General features: G+C 43.0%; 1 protein-coding gene across 7 annotated transcripts in view; it reads right to left on the reverse strand.

Moving 5' to 3' along the window:
* VGLL4 (vestigial like family member 4) overlaps positions 1-17,113 on the reverse strand; it is a 140,043-nt gene that overhangs the window by 38,415 nt on the left and 84,515 nt on the right. The gene's annotated exons all lie outside the window — the stretch shown is intronic.

The raw sequence follows: 17,113 nt of genomic DNA on the forward strand, positions 1-17,113 counted from the left end.
ACGCTTGCCACCACAGAGTTAGCTAACACCTCCATCACCTCACATAATTACCATTTCTTCAATAACTCTTCAGGGTAGAGTTTAAAATTAAAAGTTGCAATAAAGTAACAGAGGGGAAAAAAATACTGACCATAAACCATCTCGAAAGTTAATTTAAAACATGAAACAACTTTTGATTTATGGGCACTCAACTCCATACCTCTAAGAGAATGACCTAACACAGGGTTCATTAGAACACTACACCAAACTCACTTTTCTTGCTCATTACATTTTTATTATATTTTTGGTATGCTATTTTTTTTTTTTAAGGAATGAGGAAAATTTATGGGTTAACGATTCACATATTTGCCCAAAAAGTTAAAAGAAATTAAAATGCATTGTTTAATGAGAAATAAACATTTTATTCTTAGAGTACACTAAAAACGGCACGTTAAAAATATTATGGTTATCATCAGCAGGGTTTCTGCATATAATTTATCACAAACTTAATCCACAGGTCTAGTAGTTCTCAAAACATTTTTCAAAGATGCTCAAATTGAAGTTCACATCTTGATCTGATTCAACATCTTGTTGGTTTTCATACCCATTCTAAAAAGTCTTTGCACTAGGTGACAACTTTGTGCCTCATTATGAACTGAAATTAAGTATAACCCTTCATATGCTTATAATAAAGGTTGTATACCTTCTAAGTTTATAAACAAGAATAATAATGACTTTAAGAGAAAACTTGAAGCTTTCTGAGTCATATGGGGGCAGAGGGACCTAAATTTTTCACAAATAATGACCCTTCTGTTGTGCTATTCATACTGGTCTCTAAGGCCTGACCAACTGGGTTTCCACTTGGTCACAACTTGAGAGTAATATTAGGACAAAGTCAACTTCATCTGAGGCCTTTTGGTACCTAAGAAAGGAAATCTTTGTTTGCCACCATTAATTTTCATATCATCACAGACGTGTGGACGGTTTTAACAGTCGTTTGCTTCATACACGTGTGTATGACAAATATGATTTTGTGAGGAGTGAGGAAAAAAACCTTCTGAGTGTTTACCAGGAAAAATAAAAATTTTGCCAATTTAGTCACCAAGATATAAACTAGCAAATATACAGAGTGACCCCTAATACACCTCCAGTGAGGACTTCTTTTTGGGATTTTTGGCCCCAGTGCAAACTGGAACTTTCCATTTTAAATGAAATACCTAAAAAACAGGACCTATGCTGGCCTGCTACTCACAGAAATTCAGTAGGATCTGGGTTGACCTCTACTTCCAATTAAGTAATTTTTGGTTTAAATAAACAAACAAGCAAACAGAGCAGTGCTAATATTTATGCCTTGATAAAGTAGAAATATTCTTTCCAAATATGCCCCTTTCTTACACTTGCCTCCCCCCACAGGGAGGGGAGGAGTTCCCAGGGTATAGCATTCGTAGCCAAACTAACTTTTGGAGGAGCCTTGATACCCCCCCGGGAACTCAGCCATTGCAAATCAAACCTCGTCACCACGCCAGAGCCACCACGCCAGAGCCACCACGCCCTCCGCCCAGTGTTTCTCCACATCTTTGGCAGGATGGGGGATGAGGAGGACTCGGGCTCTATGCAGACCCCTGGGATTTGGGAGCCATTTCATCAGATGCCAGATGTGTGGCAACGGCAGTTACCATGGAAAACCACCACCACAGCAACAAATTCAAATCACTCCAAAAAAGGAAGCCACTCATCACACAGCATACACTGTTCCACGAAAAGCAAAGCTCTTGGGGTAACGACAACATTCTGTTCCACTCTCCAATTTTCACCCAGCGTAAGTTCTTGAGCTTGTTTGCACTGTAAGTTCGTAAAACTGATGCACTGCTTTGTCTTTAAGACTGAAGCACTGGTGCCTGACACAGAAGAAAGTCCACAGCAACACTCTGAAAACACTGGAAATTTCTAAGCTGGGAGGTAAGAGACCCACAAGCAGCCGCAGGTGGTCCTTCTTCCCTTAGGGGCTGCAACCTAACTCTACCGGATCCCTTAGAGACAACGGGGCATGCATGTTATTGGTGCCAGAAGGGGCCTTGTGCACACTGATTCCCTCACACACACTTTGGGTGTTGCTGCCCTAGTTCAATATTACACAAATTAGTAAATGTTGGCTGCTTGCTTGTTTGATCACAGAAGTACATCACTAATTCTAAAGGCTAAAGGAATGAGAAAACTGTGCCCCAATCATGGAGAGACCTACTTAGGGTCACAGTTAACAGGTTAACTGTTGGCAAGAACCTATACCCCCTGCCTATCAGACTAACACCTCACCCTCCCCACACAAGGCTAAGATCAAAGAAACTATGGGTAGAAGAAAAAGAATTCACAGAAGGAAGACAAAGGTCTGGTCTCTCACATGCTTTCATTCCTCTTTGGGTGCTCCACCACTGAGGGCCCTAGCCCAACACCTTGTACTGCAGAGCAGGATTTGTTGTTTTATTATGTATGTAGCAAAAGAAGGTTAAAATTATTTTGGTAAAATCGAGAACATTTGGTCTGGGAGTCAAGACATGCTCCCTTTATTTGGGACAGGTGAACATGGGCACAGACTTCTCCTCTAAGGCCTCCATACAATGTCGAGATGGACTAGCTAACATCTAACATTCCCTCAGCCCTTAGAACTACTGATCCAATTCTATGATCCACAATCCTACCATTGACCAAGTAACCAACTAACCAACATTCGCTAAAAAATTATTACTTGTATAATATTTAACTAAGGCAGCAAAACCCAAAGTATGTACCTCAGATTTTATGTTTCCTTTTCTTTAAAAAAGGTGAATCCATGGTAAAAATAAACTTCAAAATCATGACATTAAACAATTTCACAGGCGTTTCTTAACTACAGGTCTTGTCTTCTAATGCACATGTCAGTCTTCAAGATAGAAACACTGGCCAGTGTTGCTCAGTGGTTAGAGTGTTGGCCCACACACCAATGGGTCCAGGGTTAGATTCCCGGTCGAGAGCATGTATCTGGGTTGCAGGTTTCATCCCCAGCCCCAGTTGGGATGCATGTGGGAGGCAACCAATCAATGTCTCTCTCACATCGATGTTTCTCTCTGTGTCTCTCTCTCTCGCTTTCTCTCTCTCCGGCTCTGTCTCTCTCTCCCTGTCCCTTCCTTCCACTCTCTCCAAAAAGCAATAGAAAAAAAAGATAGAAACACAGCAGTACAGCTTTCAATCACCCCCAAACCCACCTAGCGGCATACACATTTCTGCGAATTCAGTCTTTCAATACACCATTCTAAGCACGTCAACCTGTCCTAACCCCACATATCCAGGGGCTCACCAGTCACTGATAAAATACTATCCAGACTGCTTCTGCATTCAAAATCAACATGTGGTCCCAACTACCTTTCCGGTCTTTGTTCCCAGTATTTCTCTTATTTCAGCCCTATAAGTTAAACTAGACCAGTCACCATTCCACAGAGAACAAACTGTCTAACCACAAGATCTTTACTCAGGTTCTTCCCCCAATCTTCTTGTATTTAAATCCTATGCATCCTGCAAAGGCCACTTAAAATGCCACCTCCTTCAGATTGTCTTCCTTGATTCCTCAATCTGAAAGTTATCTCTTCTTTCTTCTGAACTCCCACTGAAGTTTATCATTATGGTACTTCAATTCCTGCTTTGTTTTATGCTCCTTGAAGCAGAGGACATTTTATTCATTTTATATTCTTGAGCGCAGAGAGCACAGTATTATCTTCCACACAGAGATGGTCAATAAATACTGACTGAATGAACAAATGAAGCAGGGCAACGAGGCGCCCAAGTTATAGAGTTTTATAGTATGTTAAAGGTCAAAGATGCCATAGAATAAGGAATGTTAAAAGATCTACTTAAGAATATATTTATATAAAGACTCACAACTCAACAATAAAATAATAATCCAATATAAAAAGAGGAAAGGATCTGAATAGACATTTCTCCAAAGAAGATATGCAAATGGCCAATAAGCACATGGAAAGATGTCCAACATCATGAGCCATCAGGAAAACAAAAAAATCAAAATCACAATGAGTTACCACTTCATAGCCATCAGAACTATAATCAATAAACAAATAATACCCAGTTTTGATGAGGATGTGGGGAAGCTGGAACCCTCGTGCATTGTTGGTGCAAATGTGAATGGTGCAGTTGTTGTGGCAAACAGTTTGGCAGTTCCTCGAAGGTTAAGCATAGAGTTACCATGTGACCCAGCAATTCCACTCCTAAGAATATACCCAAGAGAAATGAAAACGTATTTTCACCAAAACGAGTATACCTGAGTGTTCATAGAGCAGCATTTGTCATAATAGCCAAAAACCCAAATGTCCACCAGCTGAAGAAGGTATACCAAAAACAGTGGTATATCCATACAATGGAATATTACGTAGCCATAAAAAGGAATGAAGTACCGATTCATGCTGCGACATGAATGAGCCTAAAAAATAGTCTGTTGCATGAAAGAAGCCAGACGCAAAAGGTCCTATATTTCTGATCCCATTTAGATGAAATGTCCAGAAAAAATAAATACAAAAAGACAAAAAGTAGATCAGTGATCACTAGGGGCTGGGAGAGAGGGGAACAGGAAGTGACTGCTGATGAGTACAGGTTTTCTTTGGGGGATGGTGCAAATGTCCTCAGACTGATTGTGGTGAAGGCTGTTGCACAATATGCTGAGGACCACTGGACTGTATATGTTCACTGGGCCAATCGTATGGTATGTGAACTACATCTCAACGAAGCGGTTACCCTCCCCCCAAACAAGAACATGTATTTATCAGCAGATGACAGAAGACCCCTATTAGATCCTTTCTCTCGGGTTTTTCACACTTCACTGTTAAATAAAAAGAAACCTTTTGTGTTGTTATAGCTCTATCTCTCCCCACTCTGTTTCAGTCAGATAAGCTCCAGCTCAGCTTCTAATCAGACCGAGTCTGAGTGCCTGTTACGTGGTGAAGGCTGTGCGAAGGACTGTCAGAAAAACAAATGATGACATTTATACAGACCTGACCACGGCGGGGGGGGGGGGGGGGGGCGGGGGGGGCGGGGGGGGCTCACACACCCAAGGAACTTATCTTGAGGGTACAAAAGGCTTTTTTCTTTTGTACTAATGGGTATTCTAAATTTCACAATGGTCTGGCACTTGAAAAAGGAGAAAAGATTATCTTTCATTTTCAAGAATGAACAGGAGAGAAAGGAGATTTGAGCTGAGTAACCCAGTATTTTAAGTCTCTCAATTTGGCTTAACTACACTTGCCAACTTAACTTTCTGAAAATTTTACAGTTGTAACAGAAAGAAGTTTAATTTTTTTTAAATGTTTTGGCCTTTTAAACTAGGTGTGTTACTGAAGAAAAATGCCTAATAGATGCAAAAATTACTTAACGTGGTGGCAGTTCTAATCTATAGACCAAAAAAAAATATTTCTCCCAACTGAAGATGAACAAAGACTTTGGCCCAAGGTTTCACAAGAATCAGCATATATTCATTTCAATTCTAAAAAATTTAACACAGAGAAACAAAAAAGAAAATCACTAAGCTTTACAATGTGCTATATGAGGATCTGGGTGAAATATTAGAAGAAAATTCTTTCAAAGTCAGAATGGAGAAGATGGGAGAGACCCAGGAATATGTATAGCCTGGTTTCAGAGCCCTGTTATTACCATATTGCAACAGAGGTAAGAGTCTTTACTTCCTACATTTTTTTTTTAAATATATCTTTATTGATTTCAGAGAGAAGAAAGGAGAGGGAGAGAGAGATAGAAACATCCATGTTGAGAGAGTCACTGATCGAGCCCGCAACTCGGGCATGTGCCCTGACCGGGAATCGAACCCCGATCACCTGGATCCCAGGTCAACACTCAACTGCTGAGCCACGCCCGGCTGGGCACTTCCTACATTTTAATATAGCTAAGACTGAAGTTGGCCTTATATTCAGTTGGTGCATTTGTCTTAGTGGGACATAAAACAATGGTTCGTCTTAGACTGGATGCAAAATGGAATCTAACTGGAAGGTCTTCAAAACAGCACTCATCTCGTCGGCCTCAGTTTCTGCATTTGTAAAAGTAAGTGGTTCCATCTGATCACCTTGAAGGCCTAACGTGGGCTCTAACGGTCTACGTTCTCCATAATGCATACCTTCCAAAGTTAAGTCTTACTTTAATAACTGCTGATTGAAAAATACTAAACGTATACAAGGCACACTTTACATGGTGGTGGTGGTGGTGGTGGTGGTGGGGAAACTTGAGTCAAATGTTAACTAATAATTTACCTCATCATTAAAGACGGTTTAATAAAAAATCAAGTACACTTCTAATTCTCAGTGCTCCAGCTTCATTCATTCACTGAAATACTACAAGAGAGTTGTAGTCAGTCAACTGAAACCACAGACGAATGAATATAACCTGGTCCACAAAATGCAGATTTGACTTGCATACAACTGAATGATCGAGGCCAAGACCTTCAACATGGAGATGAGGCAACTGATTTGGTTTCAGAGAGATGAATGGATTCGGGGGCAAAGCAGCAGCAGCGGCAGGACCTGTGTCTCAAACACCCCATCACAGCGCCTCTGCACCAGCTCGGGGCCCACCGCCAGGCAGGCATCTGTGACTGCCCTGAAGACTGCGGCGTGACTCAAGAGGAATCAATCGGAGTAATGGCATTTACTGTCGTTTTATGAAGGTTAGTCAAACAGCGCAATGCCGAAATGCCAACGTCTCTGTGTTTGTGAAACAGCGGAAGGTACAACTACACTATAAAGTATTCTGCTACAACTTTTAAGGGAAGGTTTTTCACGAACATCTCCATGCCTAACCCAACAGAGAGTTTTCTGCCACAATTTAATCTCTGCTGTGTCTAAGACTTTATATTCTCACTCCCCTCCCCACCCCTTTTATCGTGTCTGAACCTAAATCAAAGAAGTAAAACCACAGCGCAGTCCCCCAAGCCAGCCGCTCAGCTACGCGGATGTCTCCTGTCTGACCACAGCCCACGGCGAGCAGGCTGACGTCACCCTGCTGGCAAGAGAGCACCCTGATAAAACAACTCTAACATTTCACGACCCAGCTCACATCTCACAAACTCATGACCGCGCAGGGCAGAAGCCCCGGCAGCCAGGGCTTATTCATTTTCTTTCAAATAATACTTCTTTGTCTCAGGGACTAGCAGCTGGGGAGAAGACAGTGAACGTCAACCTCTTTCAAATAGTTCAACTTGTGGCTCTCCCCATTCTGGTTAACTTTTTTTCTTTTCTTTTCTTTACTGTTGTTTTTTTTTTGTTTTTTTTTTACAAGGAGGACTGTTAGGCAACAGATGAGACCCGGGCGAGCCAGCGGAGATAAAAGATGTGACGTAGTGTCTGCCAGTGGTACAAGGACGGCACACAATTCTACAACTCAGGGACCGGGTGCCCTTTCCCATCACCTCTGGGGTACAACACAAGTGCCATTCCCACTGTCCTTCCCAGGCAGCCCCGGGCTCACAGCTCTAAACCTGCAGAGCCTGACCTTGTATCTGGAGGCCAAACCTCGGTGAAAGGTCACTCTGGTCCAGTCGGCCAGGAGGGGGAGGACAGGCCAAGTCCAGACCTCTGCCGGAGCTTGGTTTGAGCTGATCAGGTCTGGTGTTTTCTTTAGAGCAACAATGAGGTTGCTGCGAAAACCCCCACAACCTTGCACTGCTGACTGCTCTAATACTATAATTAAGGACAACACAGTAAAACGTGTGAGGTTGAAACATGTGCCATTTTAATTAGAATTTCAAGTAATCCAAATAATCCTGTAAATATGACACGCTGGCAGAGTTTCCCTGTATCTTTAAAATATTTTAACTTAAAAGCGTTTTTCCTCACTACAGTCCTTTAAGGGAGGAGGGGAAGAATAACTCCCATTTGGCAGCGAAGGACACTAGCATTTCAAGAATTAGTGAATTGCTCAAGGCCACAAAGCTGATTAACAGAAGAGCTGGAAGGAGAAAAACAGCACTTAAGAGTTTCCAGTTTTTATATTCTTTCCCTCCTTGCGGGACGCTTTTACAGGTTAAGGGAAGAAGTGAGGGGGAGATAGCTGAAGGGAAGGAAGGAGGAGAGAGGTGGATGGGAGGGGAGGGGGGAGAGAGAAGTGAGGAGGAAGGGAAAGGGTGGGGAAGGGACTGTTATGAATGGAACTATGCCACCCCCAAATTCACATCCTGTAGTCCTAACCCCAGGACCTCAGAACATGACTGTATTTGGAGACAGGGTCTCTAAAGAGGTGACTGGGGTTAAGTGGGATCATTAAGATGGGCCCTGGTCCAATATGACTGGTGTCCTAATAAGAAAAGATGAGGACACAGACAGACAAGACAGACCATGTGACCATGAAGACAGTCATCTTCAAGCCAAGGAGAGAGGCCTCATCCCTGTGGACACCTTAATCTCAGGGGCCCAGCCTCCAGAACTGTGAGGGTGTCCTGCCCAGCCTGTCACGTTACTTTGTGATCGCAGCCTGGGGAGGGAGGGAGTGGAGGGAGGTGAGGAGAGGACTGAAACCTAGTCTGACCAAACAGCTCCCACCGCTGGCCTACGCTGACTAACCCAACACAGTGGGCCTGGTCAAGGCGGAAGCAACCTCATGTGGGAGGCCACCTCTGAATCAGAACCCGCCAGGGAGGGAAGAGACCAAAGGGTCGGCACTAAAAGCAAGTGGACTTCTTGGCTCAGTACCCGGCAAGTGTAGAGACTCATGCTATGCCTCAGGGCAAAAGAAAGCACAGAGAGACTGGGCTCACTCTGAAAGGCACAGGTGAAGGGGAGGGTTCCTAGGAACCTGGTAGGGGTCTCACTCAGGTTGCGGTTCAGCGAATCCAGGTGGTGCCGACTCCCAGACAGCCCCGAGGGTGGACGCTGTCAACAGTCCCTAATGGTTTTAAATATCTGTAATTCTATAGGGGCCAGAGGGGGAAGGGTAACAACGACAATCCCAAAGAAGTGGTAAAATGTCTCTATAATCCTCAATATCCATTCCACATATACGCTAAAATGTTTTAAAAAGTTGAAAAGTTAACTTGAATATCAAAAAGCAGTAACTTATAAATGCTCAGAAGGAATTTCCGAATGATGCTGGATCTAACCTCTTCAACAGTGGAGCCACCTCTGACCTGGGGGGGGGGGATTCCAGCTGCCATGAAGCAGAGGAAGTAAGCTAGGGGGAAATGGCATCGCCTCTCCGAAATGTGAGTAAAAATGCCCAGAGAAATTATTTTTAAGCTCTTTGGCATGCAAACAGGTTAAATATCTAAGGTAACAGGCTAGTACCTACATCTTCAAAACATTCTTTAATTAAAGGGAATTCTGGAGGGTATGAGTGGACCAGGGATCCTGGGACAGACAGTTGAGTCTTAAAAATCAGTCACTGACCAACAGAGGAGGAAAAGAAGAGACAATTTTGAGAGTGGATGGAGAGGCTGGAAAATTAATCTTTCCTTTCCCTGATTTCCCATAACACTCTGAAGCTCTAAAATGGACTTCTCACAGCCTGCCTCTTCAAGACTGTGTCTGCTCCTCTTGGTGACACCTCACGTGTGGTCAGGGTGCTGCCCTGTGGGCAGGGGGTTGGGGGGCAGGGGCTTCATTTCTGCCTCCCTGACCACACTAGCCCAGTGTGGACGAACAGGGTAGGACATGGGCTTTGCAATCACAAATAGGTGTGATCTTGGCAAAGTCTCTTCATCTCTCTGGAGCCTCTATTTCTTCATCTACCTTGAGGGATTTTTATGAGAATCAATGAAAACTTGTACAAAATTCCTAGAAAGGTCCTATCTTATTAAACAAAGTTCCAAGAAAGGCTGAATTCCATCAGTTGATACAACTCCCATTTAGAGAATGAAATGATAGGGGCACAGGGAACTTCTCCAAAGGTCACTCCCACTATTCAGGAGAGTTCCTCTCCGCTAATAAACTTAGCACATATACAGTTTCCACCAACTAATCTGAAAGGTCAGGAGATGCAGTGCCAAGGACCATGGGTCAGTGAGCCTTCCAAATGTGCTCCACCAAGAGCCAGCGGGGTGATGGCGGGGCCGCTACCTGACTTCCTATGACTCTTTCCACATGTGTGAAAATTTACAGAGGCCCTGAGCGAGCGCAAGGATTAAACAGAAACTTGGCCCAGTGCCCAGCGCTCGGGAACCCAGGCATACAGTCTCACCTCCTCTGCTTGCTTCCATTCACCTTCCTCCCCACTAGAATGAGTTCTGAAATCCTCCTGACCAATTTGTATTCATCTCAACTTTCAAATGCTGCCGCTTCTGATACATTCTAGCTGGGCTGAGCTGCAGGGCACAGTCCTAGTGACACTCTAATGCTGACCACCTCCAGCTCAACAACTACTGATTCCTGAGCAGTCAGTCTCTCAAAAGATAAATAGGCAATACTGTTCTCTGCAACATGGCCTAGCCCAGACCCAGAGGTCCCCAGGAACAAATTTAAAGTGCTTATACAAACCAGCATACGGACTGCGCTAAAGGCCACGTCCAAGCCTACCTATTTCAAACATGGAATCTCACTATCAGCTCCAAAAACCCCCGACAGAAGGAGTGGGCAGGTAGCTGGGACGTGATAAATATCCTAAGTCAAATATCTCAGAAAGCCATTTTGCTGTCCCTCAGAGATGCATTAACTCGCTGTACTACTTAATGTTGCTGAGCATGCTGGTTTCAGAAGCCCCGGGGTGAATTTCCAAGGATTAAAATAGGACACAAAGTTCAAAGACTCCACAATTCTGAGAGTAAAAGCAGCATTAAGAACTCAGGCAAGCACATTAATTCAAGTGCCTAATAACCATGAAGACTGGTAAAACGAGTGCTATAAAGTAGGATTTTGTAAACTTGATCACTGAAAGAGCTAATACCTAAATGAATAATTTTATTTTATCCAATTTATTTAAAAAAAAAAAAAAATTAAGCTACTGAAAAGTTGAGTAAACAGACAATGAGCATCCCATTCCCTTCACTTTGATTCAGTTTGTCAGTTTATCTGCACACATGGACTTTTGGGCTATAATTCCTATCTTTTTTTTAAAGTAACCTGCAGATATCATATTTCACTCCTAACTGCTTCAACAAGAGTCTTACTCTTCTAAGAACAAGCTGTTCTCCTCCTAGCCACAATACCATTATCACACCCAAGAATATTAAAGCTGACACACTGTCACTAATACCCAATCCATTTTCAAATCTCCCCAACTGAACTATTTCTTTTGGGGGTGGGGGGTTGGCACTGGGGGAATCCAGGATCCAATCAAGAATCACACACTGCTAAATGCAGTTGTCATGTCTCTTTAATTTTCTTTTATCTAAAGAAACTTATTCTATTTTTTTTCCTTTCCTGACATGATGTCTTTAAATAATCCAGACCAATGAGCTGCCCTAGTTTTTGGTTGTCTGATCACATCCTCATGAGTAAATCTGAGCTGAATGTTTCTGGCAAGAACACTATAGAGGTGAGACTGTGCACACCTCCATGTACCTCCTCAGAAGGCACCACATCCCACTGCTGATGAAACTAAGCTTCATCACCCGGTTAAGGGGGTGCCCACAGATTTCTCTAGTATAAAAAAAATAACCTTTTCCCTTTCATAGTTATTATATGGGGTTGTGCATCTTGTCATCATCACTCACTCAATCTCCTGCTCATTTATTAAGCATCTTTATTTGCTATGCAAGAGACTAGTGCTAAGCTGGATAAAACATGACACTCCTGGTTACAAATCAGCACATCTGATCTGGGACACAAAATACAAGAAAACACCCAATGTGACCAGGGCCTGGCTTACACTCTTCCTGGAATATAGCAGGTCTTCAATAAATATTTGTTGAATAAGTTACCTGTATGGTTCGGGCAAATGAAAATGACTGACACTGACTGACCATCCTTTCAATTCTTCCTTCACACCTTGAGCAGGCAGTCTTCCAATGCGGTCACTCAGCCTCCCACCATGAGAGATTAAAGTCCCCGATTGACTGGGTTGCTGGAGTAAATCTAAAACTTCTCAATCTGGCAGTCTAGACTAGACCTCCACAGCCCATCTCTTCAGCCTTAGGCCTATCTTTCTGGTCTTCACACTCCTCCAGGACCCCATGGCTCACGCTGCTCACTCATGCGGGAAATGCTCTTCCATCTCCCCTCCCACCTACCCAAAACATCCCTCACTTCCAGGTCTGGGCTAGAGTGCAAGTCCCACCTTCATCAAATTCTTCTTTGGCACGTCAGCTTTCTTGCTCTTCACTACCTCAAAATATGTATAAGCCTTACTGTCTGTATCATGCACTGTGGCTCTTCACCATATCACCTAGCGGTGGCACTACTTACAAACCTTTTGACAAAGCTGGTAAGCCAACAGGCGACTTCATGGACCCAGGTTCCAAGGACAAACCCTGTTTTTCTTTGCTCGGAAAGCTGGCACCCCAGCTCTCTTCTTGAGATGGTCCTCACCCCAAAAAGACAGTTAAGCGGAACTTGTAATCCTGCCGAATCATCCTAGAAACGGACACACAGAGCCTTTATTTTAAAGGCTAACTGCTAATTGTTGAATACAGCCCCATCTAAAGAAGGCATGAGATTTAGAACTAGCAGAAGAAATAAGGGGAGATGGCTCAGTCAGAAGCATTTTAGGGCCTGGAATGTGTGTAGGACAACACCAGGAACTAAGGAAAACAAAAGGACATTTGAGATCTGGTCTCTCCCTCAAGGAAATTTAGTTCCAAGTAGTAGTGACAAGTCATGGAGATAAATAACTGTAAAGAAAAACATGATACCTTCTAAAATAAGAGAGATGCTCTTTGAATGGGAGAATTGTAGGATTATGTGAATCACGTCTCATTAAAGCTGTCAAACAAGAACAACAACAAAAATCACTGAGGACCACAAAGAGCTTCTGCTTATATAGGTTATAACTATCAATAATTACTATCAATGTTAGAAATTAAAATGGAGACAGGTGTTCAAATATTAATTTGAAGATAAAAATAAACTCATTACATTAAAAAAAAAAAAAAGATAGAGAAGCTATGAGCATTTTGTATGAAAAGACACAAATTCCAGCTCAAATAGTCAGGGGTGGGATTTGAAAAATAGGTAGGATTTGGACACTTGGAAACCGTGGGTATGGGCATTCCAGGCGAGGACAACTGTATGAATAAATGGGGAGAGCAAGAATGACATCATATGTGTGTGAGGCTGCTCTAACTGGAACAAAGGGCTCATTTCTTTTAGTAGTAAAGGGTCAGAATAAACAGATAGATGGGTCAGATAATAAAGGGCTTTGAACTTGGGCAGAACCGTTTAGACTTGTGGCAGGCAACTGATAGGGAGCCATTATAGGTTGCTGGCTCAACTAAAGCAAAGCTTCAGAGAAAGGTGGTCTAAGGACACTATGCTGGATGATTCCTTGGACGGACACACCTGAGCAGGGACAGGGCAGTGACACCTGTGTCCGGGGGTGAGGTTCAGCAGTGTTCATATCTGCGAGGGTCGAGAACAGGCAAGCCCAAAAGGCATTTTAAGGAAAGATCAGACAACTGCAAACACATTCCAGCTTGTACGGTCACCTGACCTTTTCGAAACAGGCCACCCTCATCTTCCCAATAATTCTCTCAACACGTGGCTGGTCTTTTCTTCTTTATAAATTGAGGAACTATACGAATTGAAAAAGCCAGTTAGCTATACTTTGTTTCTAGCTTATCAATATGTAAAAGAGGGAAAATAAAGATTGAGAGAGCAGTATAGCTCCATATTTTAAGTTCTACAGGTTGATGTAAAAAAGGTTCACTAACCTTCTACATCCAAATTTAGTATTGTCAGTGGACATTTTTAATATTCTAATAAGATCCTTTTTATTGTCGAAGAAAAAAGGTTAGTATACCAAAACTCATTTTCTTTAAATAAAATAATACAGATGGCTATTGTTTTAGTGCCATGCGTTGTGCTAAGACCTTTCAATTATCTATGCTTAATCAATATTCATTCAATAGATATTTCCTGGATAACATCTGAGTTGTGAAGAACAAATATCAAACACCTCAAATAATAATGCATGCTTACAGAAAAAAACTCCTGAACAGTGATTTAAAAAGACTCAAATAAAACCTTCTCTATGTTAAAATAAACCAATTCTTTAAAAGCATAACATGGCATCCTTCATTAAATTGGTGCCAAGCTAATACACAGTTATGTGTGCTTTTTTCACAGCATGCAGTATATTTTGGAGTCCTTTTACAAACACATTTTATTAAATAACTGTAGTTTACATAAGCTATTATTAAAAGATGTTTGCAACCCCCAACCCATAACTAAGAGACTACTGGAACTGAAGTCTAAAAACATACTGACTAGCTTGAAGGAATATTAAAACTTATTGGAGATGTACTGGAGAGGCATATAATTTCAAATATGGATGAGTATTTAATATCAAAATATATTTTTAATTTCATATTAGTAACTATTTGCAGCATAACCAAAGAATATGTGAATCTGTGAGTTGTTTTATCAAGGAGCTACTGCAGATTTGTTCCCCAGATTTTAATATTAATTGGAAATCTTAAGATTCTTATGCAAAAAATTCCATCCAGTCAAGGAGAACTTTTTGTATCCTTACCAAGTTCCAAGAAAAGAAGCCGTTAAATAATAAACTTAAAAAGTCATAAAACTTAATCTGAAAACGAATATTCCACTAGCATGTAAAATGCGGTGTGTTTCCAAAGCACAATACACCCCTATGACGCTGAGGAGTTTTACACGCCAATGCGAAGGAGATTCCCCAAATCATATTTAAACAATTTAAAATATTGGGGGAGGGGGTATGGTGCTTCTGTTTTATTTCTACTTCTCTCAATCTTGTCCACCGCCGCCGTTTTTTTCAAGTTTACTTTATCCAGTGAGCAAATTTTATCAATGAGCGGCCAGGAAGGGCTGACTCCCTCCGGTATATTTACTTAAGATAGGAAGGTCAAACCACCACTGTGCTCATAAAAGTTGTGGCTGTTTTGGGGCCCACTTCAGGTCTCTCCTTACCTCCAAGTGACTCATTATGAAGCCAAAAAAAAAAAAAAAGAGGAAAATTGAGCTGATCAAAGGCCAGGCTGTCGTTAAGTGAAAATGATGGAAGATGAAAGGCCTGCCCGCCACTTCAAAGGCAGAGCCCAGCCGGGCAAGCTCACAACAAGCCCCTGGCTGGGAGGTTCGGACGGCAGTGTGCAGGACTACGGCATCCCTCGAGCCTAGAGCCTAGAGAGCCTAGGCTTTCCTTCTGGCTGTAAAGGAGTGGGTAACCCCAAATTATCAAGTGGCGTACATCCTTTCCACACTTGCAAAAATGAAGAAGTTTAATAAGGTTCAAGGGCTGCTGAGGAAGTTGGCATCACTGAAACCGTGTACAGTTAGATTTAAACAAAGTTGTCCCTTATGCCCTTAGGTGTGTAATGAAATCAATCTTAATTTTGAGAGAGCCTGTGTGTAAGCTGTAAGTCTCATTCCCCAGCGGTTTAATGGACGACACTTAAGAGTATTGAGGCAGAGGGACCCCCCCCCCCCAGGTTTGCTTGAAGCTATAGGGAGAGTATAGGGAGAGCCAGGACAGGGACAGAGAAGAGGAGGAGAGCGGGAGAGCCAAGTCCTTTATTATTCCGCAATGGTCCCCTCATCCCACCCTGCCACACCCTCACACCACACCCGGTACAAACAGAAGCTCCTTTAGGCAGCAAAAATTTTACATTATATGGGGCCCTTAAGTCATTTAATCTAATCTCCCTCCTCAAATAGATTCCCCAGAATGACTATAAAAAGGGGTAAACACATACGCACTCCCCACCCCCACCCCCTTTGGCACATGGAACAATCTGACCAAACTGGAGGCTTTCTGGAGGTTTTACAGCCCCACCCTCACCCCTGTAACTTACTGTTAGTAATGGAAGGGCCGGGGAAGCAAAGAGGAAAGGGCCACCCTCTCGGCCTGAAATAAATAATCGGGACGACAGGTAACACAAGCACGGACTTGGTGCCGGGACGGGTTCCAAAAGCTCTACATTCCCGAATTTGTTTCACCCTCTGATTACCTACGAAGTCTCATTTTACAGAGGAGGAAACAGAGACCAAAAGTGGCTTAGCACTTTTTGCCCAAGGTCGCAGCATTCAGGGAGGCTTAATGGAGCAGATGGAGCTCCAGCTGAGCCTCGAAGGACGGACCGGAGTTTGCCAGCAAACAAACCCTGCAGGCCCAAGGGGCAGTGGGTGCAGAGCGGCGGGAGCCGGCAGGCAGCACCGGGTCGCTGCAGTTCACAGGCCAAAGGAGGAAGAGCGCAAGACACAAGGGCTGAGGAAAGAAGACCCCGCTGACTGTGGTGATGGGGACAGGTTGGGCTCTGGCAACCCAAAAACCTTAGCTCCTCCAAGACCCCGTCCAATCAACACTCACACTCATTGTAAGTTCAGCTTAGTCTGCTACGCGGAGAAGCTGAAGACAGGTCCACGCGCCCTCCCGTTTCCAATCAGACCACCCTCTTCCAGTCTGACCGCCAACACAGCTCCCCAGCGCTGGAAATTCTCACAGCCTCTCTACTCGGCCGCGCTGAAGACTTTGGACTTTCTTTTGCAGGCCATAGGGAGCTAATGACAAAATTCAAGCTGGAAAGCAAGATACACGTGTACTTGGCCATCTTTAAGCATTTGCCCTTGTTGATTGCCTTCACCTAGATTTCCATCCCCTCCTCTCCTCATCCTCAGGTTCCAAACACCTCCCCGCCCCCCCCACCCCCCCGCACACACAATTTAGTCTCTGTAGAGATTATCTTAATTTACAACGTGCATGATGCCAATGTTTCTTATACGATAGCTAGTACTAATTATGAAGAAAGCACAATACTAGATGGTCAGCTTCTTGAGAAAAGCTGTACTGTGTTCAGCAGTGAATGCTCCCTAGCCCTGGACACAAAGCCAGCACTCAGATATTCAAGGACTGCTCTACGGGTGCCGTCAGTAAGGTTCATAATCGAGTTAGTAATAATTTGCAAAATATTTTCATGTAAGCAAATGGATACACATACAACTTTGCAAAGTATCAAATGAAGTTATAGTTA

The sequence above is a fragment of the Miniopterus schreibersii genome (genome assembly GCF_964146895.1).
Source record: "Miniopterus schreibersii genome assembly, chromosome: 15".
In the NCBI taxonomy this organism is placed as follows: Eukaryota; Metazoa; Chordata; class Mammalia; order Chiroptera; family Miniopteridae; genus Miniopterus; species Miniopterus schreibersii.